The sequence below is a fragment of the Pongo abelii genome, chromosome 7, assembly GCF_028885655.2.
Source record: "Pongo abelii isolate AG06213 chromosome 7, NHGRI_mPonAbe1-v2.0_pri, whole genome shotgun sequence".
In the NCBI taxonomy this organism is placed as follows: domain Eukaryota; kingdom Metazoa; phylum Chordata; class Mammalia; order Primates; family Hominidae; genus Pongo; species Pongo abelii.
The window spans coordinates 63960157-63985685 of NC_071992.2; the positions used below are offsets into that span (position 1 = coordinate 63960157).

A 25529-nucleotide genomic window follows, 5' to 3' on the forward strand; every position below is an offset into this window, starting at 1 on the left:
TATTAAATGTAAGAGCCCTTAAAAGTAAACTTAGTAGTAAATCTTTATGACCATTGCTTAGTCAATCATTTCTTAGATTTAACACAAAAAGCACTCAAAACAAAATAAAAGCCAGTAAACTGTACTAAATCAAAATTTTAAATGTCATACTATACACGACACCGTCAAAAGAAGTGAAAAAAAAAAGCACAGAATAGGAGAAATATTTACAAATTTGCATCTGGTAAATTTACAACACAGAATATACAAATCACTTGTATAACTCAATGATAAAAAGATAACCCAGTTAACAATGGGCAGTGGATTTGAGTAGGTATCTCTCCATAGAATATATACAAATGAACAATAAGATACTCAACATTACTAAACTTTGGATAAACAGAAATAAAACTCACAATATAATACCACTTCACAGCCATTAGGATAGGTGTATTAAACATGATAGATAATAGATAGAGAGGGAGAGAGAGAGAGAGAAATTAGAATCTTCATACATTGCCAGCCAGACTAATAAAATCATGAAGCCACTTTGTACTATACTTTTGGGGTTCCACAAAATATTGAACATTAGATACCATATGATTCAGCAATTCCACTTTTTGGTATCTATGGAAAAATACTTTAAAAATACTAATACACACACACACATGCACACAATTTACACAAATGTTTATAGCGATGTTATCTACAATACCCAAAAGTTGGAAACAACCCAAATGTCCATGAACAAACGAATGGCTGAAGAAAATATTATATATACGTACTAGAATATTATATGACAATAGAAAGAAATATAACACTGAAACATGCTACAAGGATGAATCAGGAAATCATTATGCTAAGTGAAATAATCCTAGATATTTTACATAATGCCTAGATATTTTAAGCAAGGACTGGAAGGATAACATCTCAAAATGCTAAAGGAACGTAAAAATGAATTTATTTAAACAAACGAGTGGCGTTTGAGGAGTTTAGGAAAACAGAAAAAAACACATTGGAGACTAAGAAAATATCACTCTGATTTTGAGAGAGGAAAAGGATTGATAAAAAACATTGTTATTGTCTGTTGATTGTGATCAAAACTCTTGAAAAAATGTTGTCAGTGGTGCTAGGGGGAAATGATGAATTCAGGTAAAGAAATGCTGAGCATGTGTTTAAGGAGCATCTAGGTGTAGATGCACATTATGCTGCTGAATATGTGATTCTGGGGTGCAGGCAAAGGCATTTGCTTGGGCATTTGATTGGAAATTGTCCTCATGTGGATGATGTCTGATGAAGTATGAAATCATCCTCACATGGATGGGATCTGATGCTGTAGTAGTAGGGGAGGCCCCAGAGAAATCAAGCAAAGAACATGTGAGGGCTGAAGAGAGAAACCTGAAAAAAAGTCTACTTTAAGGCTATAAGCAAAAAAGAAGATACAAAGGAGTTTGGGCATGGTAGTCATAGAGCAGGAGGAGTAACAAGCAATGTCACAGAGTTCTACAGATGTCCAGGAGAAAAAAGCACTCCAGGAAGAAGCGGTCCAGAGTCAAAATGGGCCAGGCATGGGGGCTCATGCCTGTAATCCCAGGATTTTGGGAGGCCAAGGTGGGAGGTTCATTTGAGCCCCAGAGTTTGAGACCAGTCTGGGCAACATGGCACAACCTCATCTCTACAAAAAATACAAAAATTAGCCAAGCATGGTGACACATATTTGTAGTCCCAGCTACTGGAAAGGCTGAGGTGGGAGGATCACTTGACCCAGGCAGAGGTTACAGGGAGCTATGATCACAACTGCACTCCAGCTTGGATAACAGAGCCAGAACCTGTCTCAAAAAAAAAAAAAAAAAAAAAAAAAAAAAAAAAGAGTCAAAGGGCCACACATACAAGAGAGTGCATAACCTAAGAACTGAATGTTGATTTGAAAATAAATGGAATTATTTTCCTCTGGTTACAGTAAATGAGACTGTGGGTAGAGATTTGCAGTGAGACATCTAGGGCAGCAAGAGTGTGCACCACTGCTTTTTAATTTGGGGTCTGGAAAAACACTGTGGGTGGGGGAATCTTGCAACTTTGGCAATGGGTTCAAGAGGTCCAAGCTACTTTAACGAAAATTGAATGCTATTATTTGCCTTTTTTACATTCATTCTCCAACAAGTGCACAGGAGAGTTTTCTAGAGTCTCCATGAAGCATGTTGATGTTATTGTAGTGATGGCTAATGGCATGTGTGCTTGGGTGTTCTTGTATTTCTTAGAATTTTGTAAGATAGTTTTTTAAAGAAATACATCAATATTTGGAAGATCTGCATAACTTAGGAAGCCAGTATTTTCTCAATGACCAGTATATTTCAAAATCATGCATTTGTAAAAGAGCCATTTATAACCCAAGGTATCCCAAAGAATCGAAATGAAACAGGGTAGGAAATGTTCTTCAATTATGAATGAAGTCCACACTTAGTTAAACTTTGAGAAACTACAACTTTTCAAATTTAGTGTAGTATCAATGAAAAAAATCGACAATTTTCCAAATTGATTATTAAAATACTCTTCTTCTCTCAACTGCGTATCAGTGTAGGCCTTATTTTCACTGCTCCAGCCGGAACCACATCCTGCAAAATGTTGGATGCAGAAGCACACATCAGAATCTAGTTGTGTACTAGTAAGCCTGACATGATAGAAATTTGCAAGAGTGTTAAACAGTGCCACTCTCCACTAATCTTTGGAGGAATCATTATGGTTTATTTTAAAAATACCTTATGCATGTTAACATGTAAATTTCTTATTATTGTCATTAAACCTTTTTAATTTTTTGAAAAACTTTAGTTTTAATTCAGAATATAGTGAATATCAACCCCTGTAATTCATGTACATAAAATCTTTTGGGAGTATTGAGTAATTCTAATATGTGTAAAGGGGTCCCAAGAGCAAAAAGTGTAAGAACCACTGATCTAGACCACCCACACTTTCAAGAGTTTAGTAATGAAAATGGAAGAGAAAATCAGAGTGATAACAGGTAGGGATAACTGGTAGTGATGCAAGATTTTTTACTCCTTAGCTCAGCTAGGATCAGGTTCTTGTCTCTTGCCAGGAAAAATTAGGTGTGTGGACACCAGAAAGTGAGTGGTGTAGAATTTTTTAAGCAAAACGAAAGCTCTCAGCAAAGAGAGGAGTCCTGAAAGCAGATTGTTGGTTGCCCCTCACAGTTGAATACAAGGGCGTATATAAATATAAGCTGATGAGGCTGGGTTCCCTATTTGTATAAGGAATGAATTCTTGGTGGCTCCACCCACTTCCCCCAGTGTGCATACAGGCCCTTAGTCCTCTGCAGGCATGTTTAGGCAAGCCCCCAGTGCAAGTGCCCTTATCTGCATAAAACATCTGACATAAGCACTTTTGGGGCAGGTCGGAGGTTCTCTGGAGACCCTTCCCTTACTGTATGCTTAAAGCAAGCTGGCTAACTCCTTTCAGTAGGGATATAAACTTCTTCAAAAGAATATTTATTTTTGTCTTTAAAGGTAGGACAGACTTAATTATACTTGAATACCCACGGGAAGGAGCAAGTAGAGAAGAAGGAGCTAAAAATATAATAAAAGAGGAGGAAAACAATACGTGACATTTCAAGCTCCTCTAAAATTTTATTATCCTGAGCATACCTGGCACCCACACCCTCATGTAGTTTCTCAAATCATGCTCCAGTGAAAGGAATCAGAGTTCTAACTGGTTCAACTCAGGTTGGTTGGGAAAAATGCAAGAGTCCAGGGCACCCTGTGGCAACAGAAAAATAAGGAAGCACTCATAAAAGGATGGGATGTTAGAGATACAAGAACCAGCCTGATAGTACTCCCAGTGGCCAAACCTGGAACAATTTGGACCATAAAATAAACAATGGCAATACTAGACTAAAACCCATAGAGTACATACGTATCCAGGAATCCAAATTGATTTAAATGAGTGATTGAATAAATAAATAAATAAATAAATAAGGGAAAAGGGATATTTCTCCTGTTTATGATCATTCTATTAGTAAACGTGAAGAATGAGAGAAATTAAAATCACCATCTTGGGCAGAAACAAGATATTTGCAGTCTCAGAATATCTGCCCCCAAAATATGATTAATTACAGAGTGAAAATATTTACTGTACAGTTGAAGAGCTCAGCAGATACTTCCTTGTCTATGTCAGCAAGGGTACATTGTTGGTACTGTGAATTATGGCTCTGATGTAGTGAGCACGTACATCATTTGTTGGTGATATTCTTTCTAGTAATGTTGAACCTGAATTTAGTCATGAGAAAACAGCAGACAACCCTATATTGAGGGACATTGTACGAACTAATTGAACAGGACTATTTAGAAGTGTCAGTCATGGAAGACAACATGGTGAGCAGGCCGCCCCTCCCCCACATGCATGCCATAAGCCCTGGATCCAGCAAATGTGAACTTAATTGGCAACAGGGACTTGGCAGATGTGAAGCTGTGAGATTACCAGCCTTAAAGTGAAGAGGTTTTTCTGGATTCGCGAGCTATAGCCAGTCTAGTCACATGGATGTTTAAAAGGTCAGAGCTTTGTGCACCTGTTAGAAAGCTGCTACAAGTGCAGGATGTAATGTTGGAGAGACTCCAAGTGTGAGGAGGTTTTGATGCACTGTTGATGACTCTGAGATGACAGGCTATGCGCCAGGACCAGCGAGAGATCACCAAGAGTTCAGGAGAGCCCCCTGCTCACAGCCAGCAGGGAAACTGGCCTCAGTCTTACAACCACAAAGAGTAGAGTTCCAGCAACCACCTAAATGAGCTTGAGGCTGACTTTTCCCAGAACCTTTCAGTAAGAGCTGAGCTTGATTTTCACAGGTAAAATCCAAGCAGAAGAATCAGTGGAGACAACTGACCTACAGAACTGTAGGAAAATAAATTTGTGTTTTTAAGGTGTTAAGTTTATTAAAAGTTCTAATAGCAGCAACAGAATATAAATGCAGACCAGGGAAGACTGAAGAACTGTTACAGAATGGGAGAGACTGAGGAGACTTGACGACCACATGCAGGGCAGGGTCCTAGACCAGAAAAGAGCATCAGTGGGGAGAAGGGCACAATCCAGACAAAGTCTGTAGTTTAGCTGATAGTGTTATACCAACAGTGAGTTCTTAGTTTTGACAAATACATCATGGTTATAAAAACCGTTAACAATAAAGAAAGCTGTGAAGCATTCACAAGTGTTCTCTGCACTAGTTTCAACATTTCTATGTCTAAAATTGTTTAAAAGTAAAATGATAAAAAAGTCTATTATTCCAAGTCTGAGCTTTCCTGAAAACATCCATGACCCCTGAGACCCTTGCCACTTCTGAACTCCTTATATTTTCATTCTTAGACTGTATATTCATTGAAATAACTTATTACATAAAGCACTTTAAGATGAATAGTGCGGAGATTCTCACACAATTTCTCCTCTTAGTGAAATAATATTATTGTTTGCATAAATACCTTTTGAAAAAAAGGTGTGTTCGTTTGAAGGCTGCTCCTAGTACCCTCCTCCTGGTAAGCCCAGTCTTGCTAATAATGCAGGCTTCTACACAAATGGTTTTTATTCACATGTCAGATGGAGTCATTTGAGTAACAGATTTAAAACATCTGCACCTCTTTAAAGGGAGTTATAGATAAGGGTAATAGATCTATTATATGTTTGTATAGTTTTTTATGACAAATAAAGTTAAATATTAGATAATTTTAAACAGTTGAACACAGATTGGGATCTCTCATTTGCAAGGCTTTCAATATTATTTTTTTTATTCCAGAAGATCCGCTAAGATTTGCTTACATTGATCAGTAAATATTTATTTAACATCATTTATTCAATGACCAATAGTTAACCCAACTTTTAAAAAGATCAAAGAGTATCACAGTACAAATTTACTGATTACTTGAAGACAAAACATCTAAATCAGTAAAATAGCTACGTTGTGTAGTTGTTTTTAGGATTTTGATGGCTATACCTTCCATGCTGTGAATTCTAATTCAAGTGTTGATCTGCTTATTTAAGGAGTAGTATCCTGCTGATCCTTGCCAGCCCATGGCTGAGGCCAGATGACAACAGAGCACAGAGACTAGGCTAGGGGAATGTGAGCATCCTGGGCACACAGGCAGGACTGCATCCAGGTACAGTTTTTAACCAGCACAGACCTGTTGAGCCCCAAGGATCTGAAGGCAATGATAATATAGTCACTTTCTTTCAATGCTTTATAGCCCAGGGAGGAGACCTACAGGTGAGCAGATGATTACATTACAAAGTGAAAAATGTGATAAGGATTTAATTAAGGCACTATGGCAGCACAGTGGGGACAGACGCCATCAGGGAAGTATCCGGAAAGAAGAGGAATCTGGATTGTATCAAAGGATGAACATGGGCCATCCACACAGAAAGGGAAAGAAGCATGTCCCAAGCATGCCTGAATAGGGAGAGCTGGGCCACATCCTCACTCTTGCTTGCGAAGAATCTTGCTTGCCGTGGCAACAGCAGGCCCCCAGGCTTAGAACAGAATGTGTGACAACAGCCCTTCCCATGGCCAGGTGTACCCCTGGAGTCATCCGGTCCCTGGAACCTTGGACGTTGACTTCCCTACATTTGATACAAACATAAACAAGTTATAGAAATCAAGTTATATGAGGGACGGTATAGATCAATGCATCTATTTCATGTGTCAGATGCAAGGAAAGGTCAGTGGATTCATAGATATCGACTCATCCTACACCCATATGATGCATCCTGGGAAGACAGAGGGGCAGTGGAATTCCCAAACAAACAAGCTAGGCCTGAGAAAGTGAAAGTAGATACCTATTGGCTAAGGTGAGGCAGACATCCTAGATTGGGAGGCAGGCGGCAAAAAGATGCTTGGCAATGTGACGGTTGTACCAGGCTAACAATTGCCTCCAACTAAAAGGTTTCTGGAGTTCAAGAGGAGTTCATTATCTATTGCTTTGGGGTGTTTTGCATCTACACAAAGTGATAAACTGAGTGGCCGAGTCATACTGCAAAGGTCCCAACACTTTGCGAGGCTGAGGCTGCTGGATCACCTGAGGTCAGGAGTTTGAGACCAGCCTGGCCAACACGGTGAAACCCAGTCTCTAATAAAAATACAAAAATTAGCTGGACATGGTGGCGGACACCTGTAATCCCAGCTACTCCAGAGGCTGAGGCAGGAGAATCGCTTGAACTTGGGAGGTGGAGGTTGCAGTGAGCTGAGATCACACCAGCCTGGACAATGAGTGAAACTTTGTCTCAAAAAAAAAAAAAAGAAGGAAAAAGAAAGAAAACACCCACACTAGGAGAACCTAGGGAAATGCAGAAAGGAATCCGGTTCAAACCCAGCCTAACTGCTAGTAAAGAACATGAAAGCAAGTAATACCAAGATTTGTGATTACTCTGAGTAATCTATGCTCATGTATCAGTGAGTTTTGGGTTTTGCTAAGCATATTTAAAATCTGAATTATACTTGAAATACTGTAATAAACCTTTTTTTAAGTGTAAAGACTAAGTCCTCCAAAAATTATCCTAATTTCGTACTTCTGAATTTTAAATGAATGGAATTTACAATAGTCAGATCAGTGAATAATTTGTCAATTCTATAATTTAAATGAAACATCAGCAAAGGAAGGGAATATTTAAATATTTCAAAGTCAGTACATCTCACACGTTTTATTCAAGGTGCCCTTATTTAACAATATTAAATCTGAATTCTTAAGCAAACAAAAACCAAAGGAGTGTTCACCAAAGTTTGGGTAACTCGTTTTTGTCTGCCTACTATGTGAAAAGCCTTGTGCCAGGCAATGTGGTGGATTAAAATGTGATAATCATAAGTACAGTCTCAAGGACTTGAGAATATAATGAGGGAGATAAAATAATACTTATACTAAATCATGATTAAATAAGATACTTCTTGGCATGAGTATTGTAAGTAGGGGGAAAGGGTCATATTTGTCACAACAGAGGCATATAGCAGTGATAAAAAGAGAGTTTACAGAAGGCTTCAGAGACGTGGCATGTAAGATAAGCATTGATCCATGGGTAGAACTGTGGAAGGAGGAAGAGGAAAGGCATTCAAGACAGGGAGAAGAATTTGAAAACGCATGGTGAGTTTCGCAAATGTTGAGTAGCCCAGTGTGGCTAGAATATAAGATTAATAGAGAGATTAAAGAGGAGATAAAATGGGAAGGTGGAAAGGGTCACATTTTAGAAGAATGAATATCTCCTTATGAAACAAAACTTACATTGGAAAGAATAAATTAGACCAGAAACATCGCATGTCAGCAGTAAGTTCTGTGTTCATCCATCCTTTTCCTCCAGCAATTCACTGTAAAGATAAACAGTTGGAAGACAGGAATGCACAGACAGCAGGTCTTGGGAAAACACTAACACTAGATTTTGTAATTGGACAAAGATAAACTAAGGATAAACAAATAAGAAATAATATGCCTGAAGGCCCATGTGTGTATTTATGTGGATAGGCCTATGTACCCTTTTAGTTGTCTCATTAAAACCTCGTAATTTACTCAGTTAATTCTTCCATGTGTCCTTTACTCATCTTCTAGGATAGCTTAAACTTTGTACTTTAACTGTAAAATGCTTTCCTGGATGGGGTCGCTCCCTCCACACTTTTTAATCTGCTCCTATTTCCTTTGGGTGACTGCTTGTACCCAGTCCCTGTGGAAGGTGGCCCAACACATTGTCCACATTCCCACCCCCCCCATAACCTCTTACCCTCCACATGTGATCCAAATTACTCCTGCCTCACTAAAGTGGCTGGTATTCCAGGGATGGGCAGTTATACAGCTTGATGGGAGTCTTTTTCTGACTGGATCTGAGTGTTTAAAGAGAAATAACCTCTTTTCAATAAAGTGGACTTCTAGTGTGTGAATGTGGACCCTCAATACTCACTTTCTCCACCAAATGAGAGTTCTGCGTTATTTACTGAATAGCGCCAAGAGGCAATCAGCATATATCTCTCTTCCTCTCACCCCTGCCTCACACCTGTCCAACATTTCTGAGACACTGGGATAAGTTTGATTGAATCCAGGCCACCCCTGAAATGTTCCAGGTTATGGGGCATTAGAAATGCAGTGCATTTTTTAATCATAAATTTAGGTTTTGATATTTACATTTGCATCCAAGAGAGTTCTAAGTAGTACAAAGCAGCATCTTTTCATTCCAAATTTGTTTCCAGTCATTCGAAAATCTAAATTATTATCTGTATTGTGAAACAAATAAACAGGAGCTTTGTTTTGGCCATGTTTTTATTTGCTAGTGTTGCTGCTTGCTTACATTTATGAATGGATGATGATGTTCAAGTAACTTATTCATCAAAGTGGTTTGATAGACCATTCAGAAATGCATAATAAAACATAAGATAAAAATAAAAGGACATAAATAAATTATTATAGAAAAATTTGATGTTGAGTATTGATATGAAATCTGGGGCAAAGTTAGTTCAGAGAAATGTTACCATGCAAAAAACTGGAATCATTTGCTAAAAATTTATCTCTAGCTTTGCAACACTCAAAACATGAATAAAACAAAACCATATGATATAGTTCTAACATTGTATACAACAGTAATATCAACTTGTGAACTACTATAAGTCTCTGTGAAGTTACATATGCACACATTTACTTGTCCTAATCTGTTTTATTTACTACTATTCAAAATGAAATAGAGAATCTACTCTTTTGAATTTGACAGCTGGTTTCATTCAATGGAATGTAACATATGAGTTATTAAAGAAAAAAATATTCCCCATTTTGAAAGGAAATTTCTAACAAAGAGATATAATCAAAGAGTAAATTGTGATTTCAAGTTGGTAAGACATGAAAATGTTTCATCAAATATAATTTATTCATCCCAGGAGTAACTGACTAAAGCAGCAAATGCTAAAAAAATATTTTGTTTGTTTGTTTATGTGTCATTTATTTGTTTTTAAATAACAGGTTAGGGTAATGGGTGAAGGTCAGGCAGAAATGTAACAAGGAATAAAGTAATCAGATTAGGTATAATAATGCATAGTACAAAATGGACAAATTTTTTTAATTAAAGCAGTATTACAAGTCAATTTATTTAAAATATCTAAAGTCGACTTTATTTAATTTTTTCATAACAATAATAGCAATAGTAACAGTTGACATTTAGTGGATTTTTGCTGTTTTATAAACATTTTTTGCATAAAAAGGCCATAGATGAATACTCTAGGATGCCTGGTTAATTCATGAGGAAAAGGAGGCTGAGAGTCTCACACCTAATGAAGGATAGAATGGCAGGTAGCAAACAGGTGAGTCAGACTCTGGAGTCCCCTCCTCCGCGCCTCCTACACTGCCTCTGAAAGCTTGGATGGCTCATTCTCTCTGAGGCATGGAGTACTTTTAAATAAGAACAAAAATGGACCATTTTATCATTTTAATTAAGGTTTACAAATCAAATTCAATTTTATATACTATGGCACAATTCTGAGGTTGCTGTGTCATCTAGTGACCAGCACTATCAAATGATTACAGCTGCCCTTGCAGAAACAGCTCTTGGGAAGCAAGTCCTACAACTCTTGATTTAATTTCAATTTCTATTATGCTGTTATCATAATTTTAAATGAAAATACAAAAATAGCATCTGATGAAATTCACTCACTTAAAACTACCCTTGATTAAATGCCCACGTGAAAATTATGGATATAACTGAAGGTAAAATATGCACATAATGTTTTTAAGAAAGACTCAATAGGAAATATTACATCAACCTATATTGCTCTGAATGAGGGTTATTAAGCATCAGAAATAGTCCTCATTTGAGGTGGGAGAGAAGATGTATTTCGTCTGACGTGATGCCATGGTTTAAATACAGATTTAACTAAACAATGTAGCATATGTATTTTTTCTTTTAGTTATTCTATTCTTCCAGGCATCCTTATTTGTCCTTATGTGCTTGAGTATACAATTCATGCATGAAGATATGAAGGAAGAATTGTCCATGCTTGGAACTTCCTATTTTGGGGAAGACATTTATTTCTTCTCTTCCTGTGGTAGGCAGAATTCCAGGATTGTCCCTGAGATTCCTGTCTGTTGTATGCACTCCCTGTATCATTCCTTCCCCTCTAGTGTGAGCAGGACTGGGAAGATGATAGGAAGTCACTCTCATGGTTACATCACTGATATGGTTTGGCTGTGTCCCCTCCCAAAGCTCACCTTGAATTGTAGTTCCCATAATTCACACTGTGTCCTGGGGGGGACCTTTTGGGAGGTAATTGAATCATAAGGGTTGTTACCTCTATGCTGTTTTTGTGATAGTGAATGAGTTATCATGAGATCTGATGGTTTTATAAGGGGCTTTTCCCCCTTTGCTTGACACCTCTCTCTCCTGCTGCTATGTGAAGAAAGACTTGTTTGATTCCCCTTCCACCATGATTGCATGTTTCCTGAGACTTCCCCAGCCATGCAGAACTGTGAGTCAATTAAACTTCTTTATGCTATAAATTATCCAGTCTAGGATATTTCTTCATAGCAGCATGAGAACAGACTAATACAGTGAATTGGTACTTCAGAGAGTGGGGTACTGCTATAAAGATACCCGAACATGTGGAAGTAACTTTGGAACTGGGTAACAGGCAGAGATTGAAACAGTTTGGAGGGCTCAGAAGAAGACAGGAAAATGTAGGAAAGTTTGGAACTTTCTAGAGACTTGGAGGGCTCAGAAGACAGGACAATGTGGGAAAGTTTGGAGCTTCCTAGAGACTTGTTGAATGGCTTTGACCAGAATGCTGATAGTGATACGGACAATGAAGTCCAGGCTGAGGTGGTCTCAGATGGAGATGAGAAACTTGTTGGGAACTGGAGTAAATGTCACTCTTGCTATGCTTTAGCAAAGAGACTGGCGACATTTTGCCCCTGCCCTAGAGATCTGTGGAACTTTGAACTTGAGAGAGGTGATTTATGGTATCTGGTGGAAGAAATTTCTAAGCAGCAAAGCCTGGAAGAGGAAGCAGGGCATAAAAGTTTGGAAAATTTGTAGCCTGACAATGCAATAGAAAAGAAAAACCCATTTTCTGAGGAGAAATTCAAGCCCACTGCAGAAATTTGCATAAGTAACAAGGAGCCAAATGTTAATCATCAAAACAATGAAGAAAATGCTTCCAGGGCATGTCAAGAGACCTGCACAGCAGCATCTCCTATCACAGCCCTGGAGGCTAGAGGGAAATATGGTTTTCTGGGCCTGGCCCAGGGCCACCCTGCTCTATGCAGCCTCGGGACATGGTTCCCTGAGTCCCAGGTGCTTCAGCTCCAGCTGTGGCTAAAAGGGGCCAAGGTACAGCTTGGGCCATTGCTTCAGAGGGTACAAGCCCCCCGCCTTGGCAGCTTCCATGTGGTACTGGTCCTGCAGCTGTGCAGAAGACAAGAAGTGAGGTTTGGGAACCTCTGCCTCCATTTTAGAGGATGTATGGAAATGACTGGATTTCCAGGCTGAGGTGTGCTGCAGGGGCAGAGCTCTCATGTAGAACCTCTGCTACGGCAGTGCAGAAGGAAAATGTGGGTGGCAGCCCCACCACCCCCACCCACAGAGTCCCCACTGGGGCACTGCCTAGTGGAGCTGTGAGAAGATAGCCACTGTCCTCCAGACCCCAGAATGGTAGATACAATGACAGCTTGCACTGTGCACCTGGAAATGCCACAGGCACTCAATGCCAGCCTCTGGAAGCAACCAGCAGAGGTCTGTATCCTGCAAAGCCACAGGGGTGGAGCTGCCCAAGGCTGTGAGAACCCACCTCTTGCATCAGTGTCACCTGGCTGTAAGACAAGGAGTTACAGAGATCATTTTGGAACTTTAAGGTTTAATGACTACCCTATTGGATTTAAGACTTCATGGGGCAGCACCTTTGCTTTGGCCAATTTCTCCCACTTGAAATGGGTATATTTACCCAAGGTCGGTACCCCCACTGTATGTTGGAATGAACTAACTTGTGCTTGATTTTACCAGCTCATAGGAGGAAGGGACTTGCCTTGTCTCAGATGAGACTTTGGACTTGGACTTTTGAGTTAATGCTGGAGTGAGTTAAGACCTTGGGGGACTGTTAAGAAGGCATGTTTTGAAATGTGAGGACATAGAATTTGGGAGGGGCCAGGGGCAGAATAATATACTTCGGCTGTGTTCCCATCCAAGTCTCATCTTGAATTGTGGTTCCCATAATCTCCACTTGTTGTGGGTGGGACCTGGTGGGAGGTGATTGAATCATAAGGGCAGTTACCTCCATGCTGTTCTTGTGATAGTGAGTTCTGATGAGATCTGATGGTTTTATAAGGGGCATTATCCCTTTGCTCAGCACTTCTCTCTCCTGCCACCACATGAAGAAGGACATGTTTGCTTCCCCTCCCACCATGATTGTAAGTTTCCTGAGGCCTCCCCAGCCATGGGGAGTCAATTAAACCTCTTTCCTTTATAAATTACCCAGCCTCAGATATTTCTTCATGGGGCATGAGAACAGACTAATATAATCACTAATTAGTTGACTTTGAGGTAGTCAAAAGGGACATTATCCAGGTGAGGCTGACCCAATCAGGTGAGTCCTTCTGAGATATTGAGCCCTCCCTAGAGCTAGAGACATGGTGTGTGAGGGAATGACAGAGCGGCATTTGGTCCTGAGGGAAGTCCCTGACCAACAGCTAACAAGACCCTGGGACCTCCACCCTACACACACAAGGACATCAATTCTGCCAGCAACCCGAAGGATCTCGGAAGTGAACCGTTCCCTAGTTGAGGCTTCAGATGAGAACACAGCCACCTGACATGTTGATTTCAACCTTGTGAGGCCCTGAGCAGAGCTCCCACCCCAGACCCCTCACCCACAGGAGCTGTGAGAGGGTAAATGCATGTTCTTTTAAGGGGCTAAGTTTGTGGTCATTTGTTATCCAGCAATAGAAAATGAATGTGATTCCATCCAAGTCCTGCCTTCCTGACTTTATGATACTCCTGATAATCTCATGCTGATAACTATGTTTTCCTTCTTAGGAAAAATGTAGACATTCATGAGCACTCTATAAGTCATTCAGTTCTGTTCTCATTTCTCGGACAAACACTGGCCACTTTGTCTTTCTATTATCTCTTGGTAAGAGACTAACTTCCTTTAGCCTGTCTCTACAGCTGATTCATATTCCTCAGGAGAAATTCTCTTTGGCTGTTGTACTGTTTTATAGCTCTCTATTTGAACCAATCCTATTATTTTCAATCGCCCAATCTAGACTTGAGTTCACATGCCTGTATGCATAGATCCAAGGTTTTCACAATGTTTGTGGCTAGCATTTCTATACTTTACCACAATCCTACAGAAGCCTGTGCAAAAATGCTTATCTTTGGGCCAGGCACAGTGGGTCATACCTGTAATTCTAGCACTCTGGGAGACTGAGGTGGGGGGATAACTTGAAGCCAGGAGTTGAAGACCAGCCTGAGCAACAAAGAAAGACCCCCATCTCTACAGAAAAATTTTAAAAATTACCCAGGTGTGGTGGCACACCTCTAGTCCCAGCTATTCATGAGGCTGAGGCAGGAGGATCACTTGGGCCCAGGAGGGCACTGCTGCAGTGAGCTATAATCTCACCACCACTGCATCCTAGCAGCCTGGGTGACAGAGTGAGACCCTGTCTCTTAAAAAAAAAAAAAAAAAAAGAGAAAGAACAAAAAAAGAAAAGAAAAAAGAAAAAGAACAGAAAGCTTATCTGTGAATCAAAATTAGTAGCTGCTAGTTTCTGGAGTGCAAGTTTTATTCTTCATGGGAACCCTTTGAAGTGAGTGTGAGTGTTCTCACTTTATACAAGATGAAACTGTAAGCTACTTGTTCAACAATACTCAAATAGAGAAAGGCAGAGTGTTCACTGGTTTCCAGATCTGGCTGATTCCAATACCTGTGTCTTTTCAATTTTCTAAATTGGCAGCATAGGTAAAGGTAAGAATGGAATGAGAATTGTATAATTTACCATCTAAGAAGGAAAAGAGCCTTTCATATTTGCAGGAATCTAAACTTTTTTTTTTTTTAGATTGAGCCTTACATTTTTTTTAAAGTCTCAAACCACAAAATATTTAAAATAACTATTTAGACTTTGGACAACGAATGTAGTTGTTAACTCCATTATATATTGGGACTAAAAGCTGTTTTATATACACAAGTTTTTTTGTTCTCATGCTCCTAAAACATATCACCATGAAAGATCTGTTGGGAGCAAGCCTCCCAAAATCTGGCCATAAACTGGCCCCAAAATTGGCCACAAACAAAATCTCTGCAGCACTGTAACATGTTCATAATGGCCATAATGCCCAAGCTGGAAGGTTGTGGGTTTACGGGAATGAGGGCAAGGAACACCTGGCCCACCCAGGGCGGAAAACCACTTAAAGGCATTCTTAAGCCACAAACAATAGCATGAGTGATCTGTGTCTTAAGGGCGTGTTCCTGCTGCAGTTAACTAGCCCAATCTATTCCTTTAATTTGGCCCATCCCTTAGTTTCCCATAAGGAATACTTTTAGTTAATTTAATATCTATAGAAACAATGCTAATGACTGGTTTGCTGTTAATAAATATGTGGGTAAATCTCTGTTTGGGGCTCTCAGCTCTGAAGGCTGTGAGACCCCTGATTTCCCACTTCACACCTCTATATTTCTGTGTGTGTGTCTTTAATTCCTCTTGCACCGCTGGGTGAGGGTCTCCCCGACCGAGCTGGTCTTGGCAAGATCTGACTGAAAAAAAAGGCTGTGGACTCACAAAAGTACTATCTGCATAACAGTTTCCCAAAATGCCCTTTAAAATACTTGTCCTTGCATTCTTGCATTCAATTAATATCTAGTTCACACCTACTTTATTCCATGTACTCCTCCAAGTATTTGGTAGATATTAAAAATTGTCATTGAATACAATTGATGTTCCAAACATCCAATACAGAGATGTTTGTTTTTCTGTTTTCAAAGTTTACACTTTAGTTTTTATCCTCGTGGTTGTTCCAAAGATTATTATCGTTTTTGTAACAATATAATAAGTTCATATTATTTTCAGGCAGAGTTTTGATTTTCTCAGATGTATTCATCTGTGACCTATCTTCCCTTATTAAAAAAAAAATGTTTTCCAACAAAATAGACACAGGACTAGGTATTGTGATAACCAATGATATGTTTTCCCATTGTTTAATTTACATTCTGTCCCCTTAGCTTGAAATACATAAGACCTAATACTTAGGTATGTCAATATCCTTATCATCCTCTCAGCGGCTGTTACATAAGACCTAATACTTAGGTATGTCAATGTCCTTATCATCCTCTCAGCGGCTGCCTGCAAACAGATAGGGGGGAGTTCTTGTTTTCGTGTCCTAAGTCAGTGTGTTCCTGACCAGATCACATCCAACCTTTCCCATTTTTAGGTGCATTCCTAAAGATTCTTTGAACTAGATGACAAGTACAATAAGGACTACAATGATCATAATTACAGTGAAATAATTCCACACTGTGCTTTTGTGTAATCTATGGTAATCAGTATTACATATACTTGGAATTATAATTATAATAGTGTGAAACTATGAGATCCCTGTCCCTTCCATCTCAAAGGCAATTTTAACAGTAAGTATATGTATTAGTCTGTTTTAATGCTACTGATAAAGACATACCCAAGACTGGGAAGAAAAAGAGGTATAATTGGACTTACAGTTCCACATGGCTAGGGAGGCCCCAGAATCATAGCAGGAGGCAAAAGCCACTTCTTACATGGTGGCGGCAAGAAAAAATGAGGAAGATGGCCGGGTGCGGTGGCTCATGCCTGTAATCCCAGCACTTTGGGAGGCCGAGGCAGGCAGATCACAAGGTCAGGAGATTGAGATCATCCTAGCAAACATGATGAAACCCCGTCTCTACTAAAAATACAAAAAATTAGCCGGGCATGGTGGCAGGCACCTCTTGTCCCAGCTATTCAGGAGGTGAGGGAGGAGAATGGTGTGAACCCAGGAGGTGGAGCTTGCAGTGAGCTGAGATCGTACCACTGCACTCCAGCCTGGGTGACAGAGTGAGACTCTGTCTCAAAATAAAAAAAGGAAAAAAGAAAAAAATGAGGAAGATGAAAAAGCAGAAACCCCTGATAAACACATCAGATGTGATGAGACTTACTCACTACCACGATCACAGTATGGGGGAAACCACCCCCATGATTCAAATTATCTCCCACTAGGTCCTTCTGACAACATGTGGCAATTATGCAAGTACAATTCAAGATGACATTTGGGTGGGGAGACAGAGCCAAACCATATCAGTATACTACTGTTAATTTTTTTTATTTTAAAAATAAATATAGCTGGTCATGGTGGCTGATGCCTGTAATCCCAGCACTTTGGGAGGCTGAGGCGGGTGGATCACGAGGTCAGGAGATCGAGACCATCCCGGCTAACAGGTGAAACCCCGTCTCTACTAAAAATACAAAAAATTAGCTGGGTGTGGTGGCGGGCGCCTGTAGTCCCAGCTATTCGGGAGGCTGAGGCAGGAGAATGGTGTGAATCTAGGAGGTGAAGCTTGCAGTGAGCCAAGATCCCGCCACTTCACTCCAGCCTGGGCAAAAGCGTGAGTCTCCATCTCAAAAACAAAGAAAAAAAATTAAACATTTGAGTCTTCAACTGGAATGGCCTCTCAACCGTTAATGTTCTCATGGTATTACACAAATATTGACAATAAAATCTTCTGAAATCTAACGACTCTAATATTGGCTACTTCATCAGAATATTTTGTTTGGGGGAAAAAGTGTTTTTGAGTACTTATCGTGTCCTAGGCCTATGTAAGTATCTTTCTATGTGTCATCAATCTAATTTAATTTAGCACTCACAATAGGATTATGAGTTGGGTATTTTATCAGCATTATTTTATATTTTGTTGCCAAACTAGGCAATTGCTCATATTCTGTGCTTTGTACACAGTAGTTCTAGGATTTGATTAGCTGATGTTTGACACTTTAGTTAAAGATTTTCTTTTTCCCCCTCACTTATCTGACTGTATCAAAGAGTGGGTCACTTATGTTAGGTTAAGATGTGTGGATTTGGTGACACCAATGCTATGTGTACCACCATTCATTAAGGTTAACTTGAACATTGATCATCTGCTTCTAATTCAAAGTCTCTTCACTACATCATTGCTACCCTTAGTGGAAGAAATTATTAGGTCCAGGCTTGTGAATGTCACACGGAAATACACGGTAATTTGCTAGAAACGTACAGCAAATGTATGTTTCGTTATATACTTCATGTTATGTCACGTCACCCTTTTGGTTGTGAGCGCTGGCCTAACCTGGCAGCAACACACACGTTGTTCTTCACAAGTGCTTGCTTGGGTTGTGACAGTGCCTGCCTTTGTTGTCATCTAAAACATGCTGGATTATTAAAAATAATCAGACTAATAGGTATATTCTTACTAGATCACAGAAGCTAGTATCTCAGACTTGAATCTGTGTTCCTTTAGCTTTCATTGTAACTTATCTGTGAGAAAATGGAGTAAAAGAATATTAAGTGAAAACATGTTTTCCTCTATATTTTATCAGTACAGATATTGTTATTCTAATCAGATTTATAAAGTCTACTTAACAAACAGCTAGCATCCTCAATTTTAGAAAATTATTGTCATACCAAATATGAAGTTTTGATTTTCTCTTGAAGCAAAAATTTATAATTGGAGTATCAGAAATTGCTCAAAAGCTTTAGGAGAATTTCATTTTTGTCTGAGTAACCAGCTAAATTACTGATTAAGTAAGAATTAGAATCAAATTGAAATATCAGGAAAGTGACACAAAACAGAACAAAAGACAACAAAAGGACAAGTTTACTGGCTCTGCAGGCTTCATTATCATGTCTACTCAATTTGACTTAAAATGTCTTACTATTGATATGGTGATAATACCTTAGCTCTTGTTAAAATTAATCCCAATGAATATCAAGTGCAAGGACAAGTGAAGCATCATATATAAGAGCATAAGCCTATTTACAAGGATTGCAGCCACTCAGCCATACTCAAGTCCAAAGGTTCAAATACCATCTTGTCCCATTTGCTGAAGAATCACAAATTCAAATGATAGAATTTTAAAACATGAGCTAGGCAGGTGAATAACCAGACAACTGCCCAGAAAACAGAATGCTAATTGTAATTAAGCATGCTCATAGCTTTGATTAAGTGGCCCTCTACCTGGCTTTCAAAACTCCAGAGTCCTCCAACACTGTTCTGAGTCCTCAGCTTCAATTTTCCTGAACAAGCCTTAAGTTACGGAGCTTTCCATTGAAACATCTTCAGGGGCCACACCATGAACCAAAGTTTTTCTATCAAATATATTCTATTTTCATATTCTTGTATTTGGGGCCTTCAAACTGCATGCTCTTCCTATGCCCTCCATTACAGAGCATGCTTGATAGGCAAATTGGAAACTAGCTGTTACCAAAGGAGAGCTCCAGGGGTGTGACTTCCTGGCTTTAATGTAAAAACTCCATCACCAGAGGAGCCCCCTTCCTAATACCTATGGTTCAAAATCCACCACGTCCTGGAAGACCCACCTAAAATTCTCTTTCCGTCAAGAGAAAAACTCTTCTAGCTTTGCTCACCGACAGTGACAGCTCTTGCAGCTCCAACCTCATTTTCCTTCAGGTGTGCAATCTGTACCTGAGTCCTGGTGTGGTGGTCGTGGTGCACTTACCTCATGTCCCCTAATGGATTAGAAGCTGCTCAAAGGCTGCGACTGTGTCTTAGTCATCTTCGTGTCCCTCAACAGTCCACCACTGTGCTGTACACATAGTAGGGCCTCAGAAACCTGTGAGAAAAAAAGTACATTGATTCCCTGCAACAATTTCTGCAATTCCTGATAATAAGCATTTTCCCAGGACAGATATTTTCTGTTCATTAAAGAAAAATACAATTTGGTCAGGCAGAAAGGCCAGGAAGGGCCATGGCTGCAATACTGTGCACAGTGGGGGAAAAATCACCCCCGTTGGAAGACCTTTATAAAAACAGAGAATGTGTTCCTGGTGTAGCAGCTATTTATTTTTCTCATATGTAGTCTATTTTGAAAAATGCAGTAATAATCAGAAGCAGGCCACCCTGTTTCAGTTCTTGCCACTCTCCTGATTCCGTGTGCTTCCCTCTCCCCTCCCTCTGATAAGATCTGTGAAAGGGCAGCCCGGACCATAGTCAGATGCTGCAAAAGTGTTTTAATTATGTTGGCACGACAGCTGGACATCAGCAATGATATACTTCTGATAGCTACTAGAGACACACACCAGTGACATTCAGGGGAAACCACTTTGTTCTGTCAGACAGTGTTCATTGAAATATCAAATAAATGATTCCCTATGCAATCAACATAATTTATTGGCATTTACAAAGTATATAATATACAATTACTCGTAAAGTTAATCAGGACATTAATCATTTCATATTGATAGTATTTATAATAACACCTACTAACTTTGATATATTTATTGAGCAATTCAAAGCATGGTACAAAAACCCTTTTTATTTTCTATGGAAGTGTACATTACTGCTCTTACTATTAATAGGATACATGTATTAGCACCATCCCCTACATCCTTCCATTAGCTTAGTGAAAAAGACAGACTATTACCGTTACATACAAAATTATTATGCATGCATTATTTATCAATTATAGAGCACCACCTAAAATGTATTTGTTGTCTTGACATTATCAGTGCATTGCCAAATTTATTACATGAACAAAAATAGACTGGTACATGACCACAAAGTATAAATGACAAAGAAGGCTTCACTTCAGAGGCTGGCCTGCATGGTAGAGCAGCTTGTGGGGAAAGCAAATAAAGGCCAGAGAGTGGAGACAGGCTGGCGGGAGAGCCTTCTCAGGGCTCAAGATCTGAAGGCCTCAGATTCTGCTGACCTCTGGATGACAGGCTGACAAAGAGGGGGTGAAAAACACCATTCTTGCCTGAAAAGATTCCTGCCCTTATATTTTATTCCTTTTCTGTGTGAAGAAGGGCAACTTTCTATTATAGCTCAGTTTTATGGCTTTTTTTCTTTATGTTTCCTAATTTTGTTTACTCCTCTTTAATTTTCCCAAGGAGAAAAATGATTTTCTTTTTTTTAAGTGGTGACTGCTATAGTGAACGATTAAACTCTGAACACACACTGAGCATGTATTTGGACATTAATTAGACGCCTTGAATTCCCAAAGAACATTGTGGCAGAGTTGTAAGTTGGTTTTTCAGTATTGCTCCAGTAGAGTAGAAGTTTTTGTTTAATAAAGTCATAAGTTTAAATCAAAATATAGATAGGAAGTGCCATAAACATCATCTTCACACTGTAAAATTTCCAAATGTGTAAGCAGAGGATAATAAAGGCATATATTTCTGTCCTATGAAGGCCAATATATTATTTCCCTTGAGCTTAGGCCAATGTCATTCACAGTGCTGAGAGAATTAAATGTGGACTTCAATACTCCAGGCTCCAATGTCGAGATGTTTCAGGAAAAGAAGAGTAGATACCTCCTTATCTATCGAATAATATTAACGGAGGCAATTAAACTAATATGTATATCCAGAATGCTAATGTATTATTTAACATTAGCAATGAGCACTCTCCTTGATATATGAAATGAAGCACCTGCTAAGCTTGATGAGAATATTATTTTCCCATAGTCAAGCACTATGAGAAGACAACCATTGTTAATTGTGTCTCTGTAAGGAAAATGTATCAAAATTAAGCTTTTTCACATCCTCAGTGCAGTTTCCAACACAGCAAAGACAAATTAGATGTTTGCTTTGGTTTGTAAAAATGGATATTATAGTTATTGAAGTCTTAATTTTAAAAACACATGTCTTTAAGCTTTTAGGCTTAGCTTATAAATCCTCTTATTCCAAATATGAATGTAGCAATTTTTAACAGTTGCATTAATTGAGGTCTTTATTTATAAGCTTAGTTATCATTTTAACTACATTTATAAAATGTATTTGATTTTATCTTTAAGTATACCAATTTTCTGCCTAATATTTTCTTAGTTTTTTCACAAGTCTTACAATTTAATGAATTAATATCTTTATATTTAGTAAAAGTCTATATTCTAAATTTGTTAAAGTCTGATTTCTTTTTCTAGTAGGCTAATTTTTCTTAAAATGTTCAAGAACATAAAATACAAAATTTTCACAGATTTCTAAATGCCTGGATATTAACACCATGACTTACAGTCTCTTGAACATTCTATTTAATATTCTAAATTTTCCTGAGACACAGTGGACCACTAACTTCATGGTTCATTGGGCTCATGAATCAGCGATCCTGGCTGAGTTGGGATCTGGAGCTGGAGCTCCAGGACAAACACTCTTACCACTCGGGCTGTGACACTAAAGCCTTCACTAAAGTCGCCGTTCATAAGCTTCTTAGGATATGGCTGGACCTGACTTGCCCCTGAACTCTTGTCTCTCATGGCTACCTGCAAACACACAACATATTATATCACTACCACATTTGATCAGATTTTGTAATTCTTTGTTTCTTAAGTTACATAATATATTTTCTTAAGATATTTAAATATATTTCTAATACTAAAGCCATTGGAACCTGACAGAATCCAAATACAGAATCATTTGTAAGACTGCATGACATGTATGAATAATGAAATGATACGCTGCTGAATTCAGTATCTCTTATGACTTTGTATGACCTTTTTATCAACACTTGGATTACCTACTGCCAAAAAAAACGCCACGAGACTGATTATTAAATCCTAAATGACCCTGGTAAGAAATATTAATCATATTGAAGAAATGTCATGGAGAATTCCTTTACCTTAGTATGCAGGTATATGGTCCCAAGCCTCTGTGGTCTCTCCTTGGCTGGGCTAGTCCTAGACTTCCGGACCACTTTCGCTCAGATTCCAGACACCGGTTTCTCCTATTACTGCACCTCTGACCTGGCTCCTGTTTACACTTCTAAGTGGCAGCCGGAGGAAGGTGCCTCCCACACAGGAACAAGCTAGAGAACCACCTATGCCTGAGTCATGTGGCTTTTCTCATAGTAAGACATTCAAAGTGGAAGACTCTACATAAAAACCTCCCAAACCAAAATGCGTTCCAAAGAAATAAATTAGAAAAAGAAAAATGATTAAGTCTATTTTTAGGTGTGATCTCTGCTTTGTGGCTAGAAACTCCAAGGCTGGGACACTGGCCCTGGTACATGACTGGAAGCCATTTTGTCCTTGTTTCACATAGGATTCTTGTTCCTAGACAGTGACTATAATGGAAGGTAAGGAAACTATTGAAAGTCTACCAGAATTAGTTTTGTATAAACACTCACATATCAGAACGCCGACTTATTTAATTAAATTTATTTCTTTATTTATTTTTGAGACAGTGTCTCACTCTGATACCTAGGATAGGGTGCAGTGGTGTGATCACAGCTCACTGCAGCCTTGACCTCCCGGGACTCAGGTGGTCCTTCCACCTCAGCCTCCTGAGCAGCTGGGACTACAAGTATAGGCCACGATGACAGGCTAATTTTAGCATTTTTTTGTAGAGATGTGGTTTTGCCATGTTGCCCAAGTTGGTCTAGACCCCCCGGGCTCAAGTGACCCTGACCCGCCTACCTTCGCCTCCCAAAGTGCTGTGACTACAGGCATGAGCCAGCATGCCGGGCCCCAAGGTATTTATTTTACATGAGATGGAAAATAGTCATAGGAGCATGATTTCACTGGTCTATAAGACCAGATTATTTTTACATTGTAAATACATATATTTTAATAGGCAATTCACACTCTGATAATGGACTTGTCTGCATAGAATTACCAGAAAAATTTCATAAAAGATTTTGCATGTTCAATCATAGCATAAAGAGATAACAATATGAATAGCCTTGCAAAGGAGTAAGGAACCTGAAAAGCTGCTAGATGCAGGATGAGCAGCTTCACAGGAAGTGGGTCTGATTTGCTTCCTTGTTATCTCCATTCCTGCGGCTAAAGCAGTGTCCGCCCTTTGTAGGGATTTGCTAAGTTTTTCTACAACAATATCATAGAACAGTACATGATTACATTTGCCTCTACGACTTAGATTTCTGAGCTATATATATTGACCAGTGACTTTTGACAAAATTTGACTAGATATGCTAGTGATTTGATTAGGTTACAGGTAAATTTTTAAAGCCTGAGAGTCATCTTCACTCATGAAGTTAACTTTGTATATTTCCAATCAGATGGATTATTTACATCAATTTTCATCAGCTCACAAATAAAAATTGACAACTTACCATAGGCCAGGTACTGTTCTAAGTCTCAGGAACAGGGTTATAACTCTCCTTGGCCTTCAGCTGTGAACAAAACAGCCATGGTTCCTTCTCTCAGGGAATTCTCGCTTCTTGGTTGAAGGGTGTAGTCAATAATCAAGTCAACATGCAAAAGAAAAGCACAATTTAAGCTGTCTATAATTGAGTGGCAATCAGTGGAAAGTCTTAATTGTACAGATGAGATGTTTTAGCTGAGTTCTAAATGACAAGTCATCTTCAAGTTCAGCTTGGAAGTAAAAATACAGTTTTCTATAATTCTAAGTTCTTAGGGAAAGTATGCACAAAGTATACAGTTATGAAAAAATACACATAGTCACATATCTTTAAGTATTATAGCATCAGTTTGAATACACATTTTATTAAAATTTGATTATTGTATGCTTCTATATACTTCTATAATCTACATAGAATGATGTTAATATTCCATATTAACATTTCCCTTTATTTCAGGCAATCAAAATCTACATGTTTATTAAATCAGAAAATATATTTAAAAGTTTTAATACTTAATTGTGACCTATGTAATCTCTTCCTGATACTGGAACTAAACAAGGATCTCCTGCCCATTCAAAATGTACAGAGATTCTGGGCAATTATCATAAGGCAAGAGCCATAAATTAAAAGCATAAGTAATGAAAGAAAGGAAGAGAAGTGTCACTTTTTAAAGATAACATATTGTGTTGTCTGAACACAGAAAATCTACAAACGATATTTTATTTCTCCACAAATTATAGGTTCAATACAACCCTAGGAGGTTTTCTTTTCTTTCTTTTTTTTTTAGTTAACCATTTGCAATTTGATTCTAACATTCATGTAAAAAATGCAAATACCAATAACAGACAAGTCCGCCTTGTAAGGAACAGAATGGGACATTACAGGAGCAGGCGCCAAGACAGTTACGGTAACCACAGGCAGGCAGCAGGAGTGAGCAAATCAAAGCGAGAGAGGACTCCGGTGCTGGGGGACAGAGCCTCGTAATCCAGCTCACCAGCGCACTGTGGAGGAACAGGAAGTACCGCACCGACCCCCACTCCCCGGCAAAGCTTGTCTGCATAGTGAGACCACCACAGCCACTCACACACGAAGAGGTATGGAAAGCTTCGCTACTTACATAATGGCGACCCTGGGGAGAGCGGGACACGCCCCTCAAGCAGGTATCAGAGAGAGCAGAGGGTTGGTTTTGTTGTGATTAAGGGCGGGGCCAGCATTGTAGGCTCTTGTTTGAAAGCCCTGC

The 25529-nt window shown here is 39.0% G+C and overlaps 1 long non-coding RNA gene across 1 annotated transcript; it reads right to left on the bottom strand.

The window, feature by feature from the left end:
- Positions 1 to 5748: 5748 nt before the first annotated feature.
- Positions 5749 to 25529, bottom strand: LOC112134590 (uncharacterized). Its single transcript, XR_008527912.2, has 5 exons — positions 25407 to 25529; positions 24260 to 24366; positions 19692 to 19805; positions 8241 to 8323; positions 5749 to 6591 (listed from the first exon to the last, which is right to left on the bottom strand). It is a non-coding gene; the product is annotated as an uncharacterized LOC112134590 (long non-coding RNA).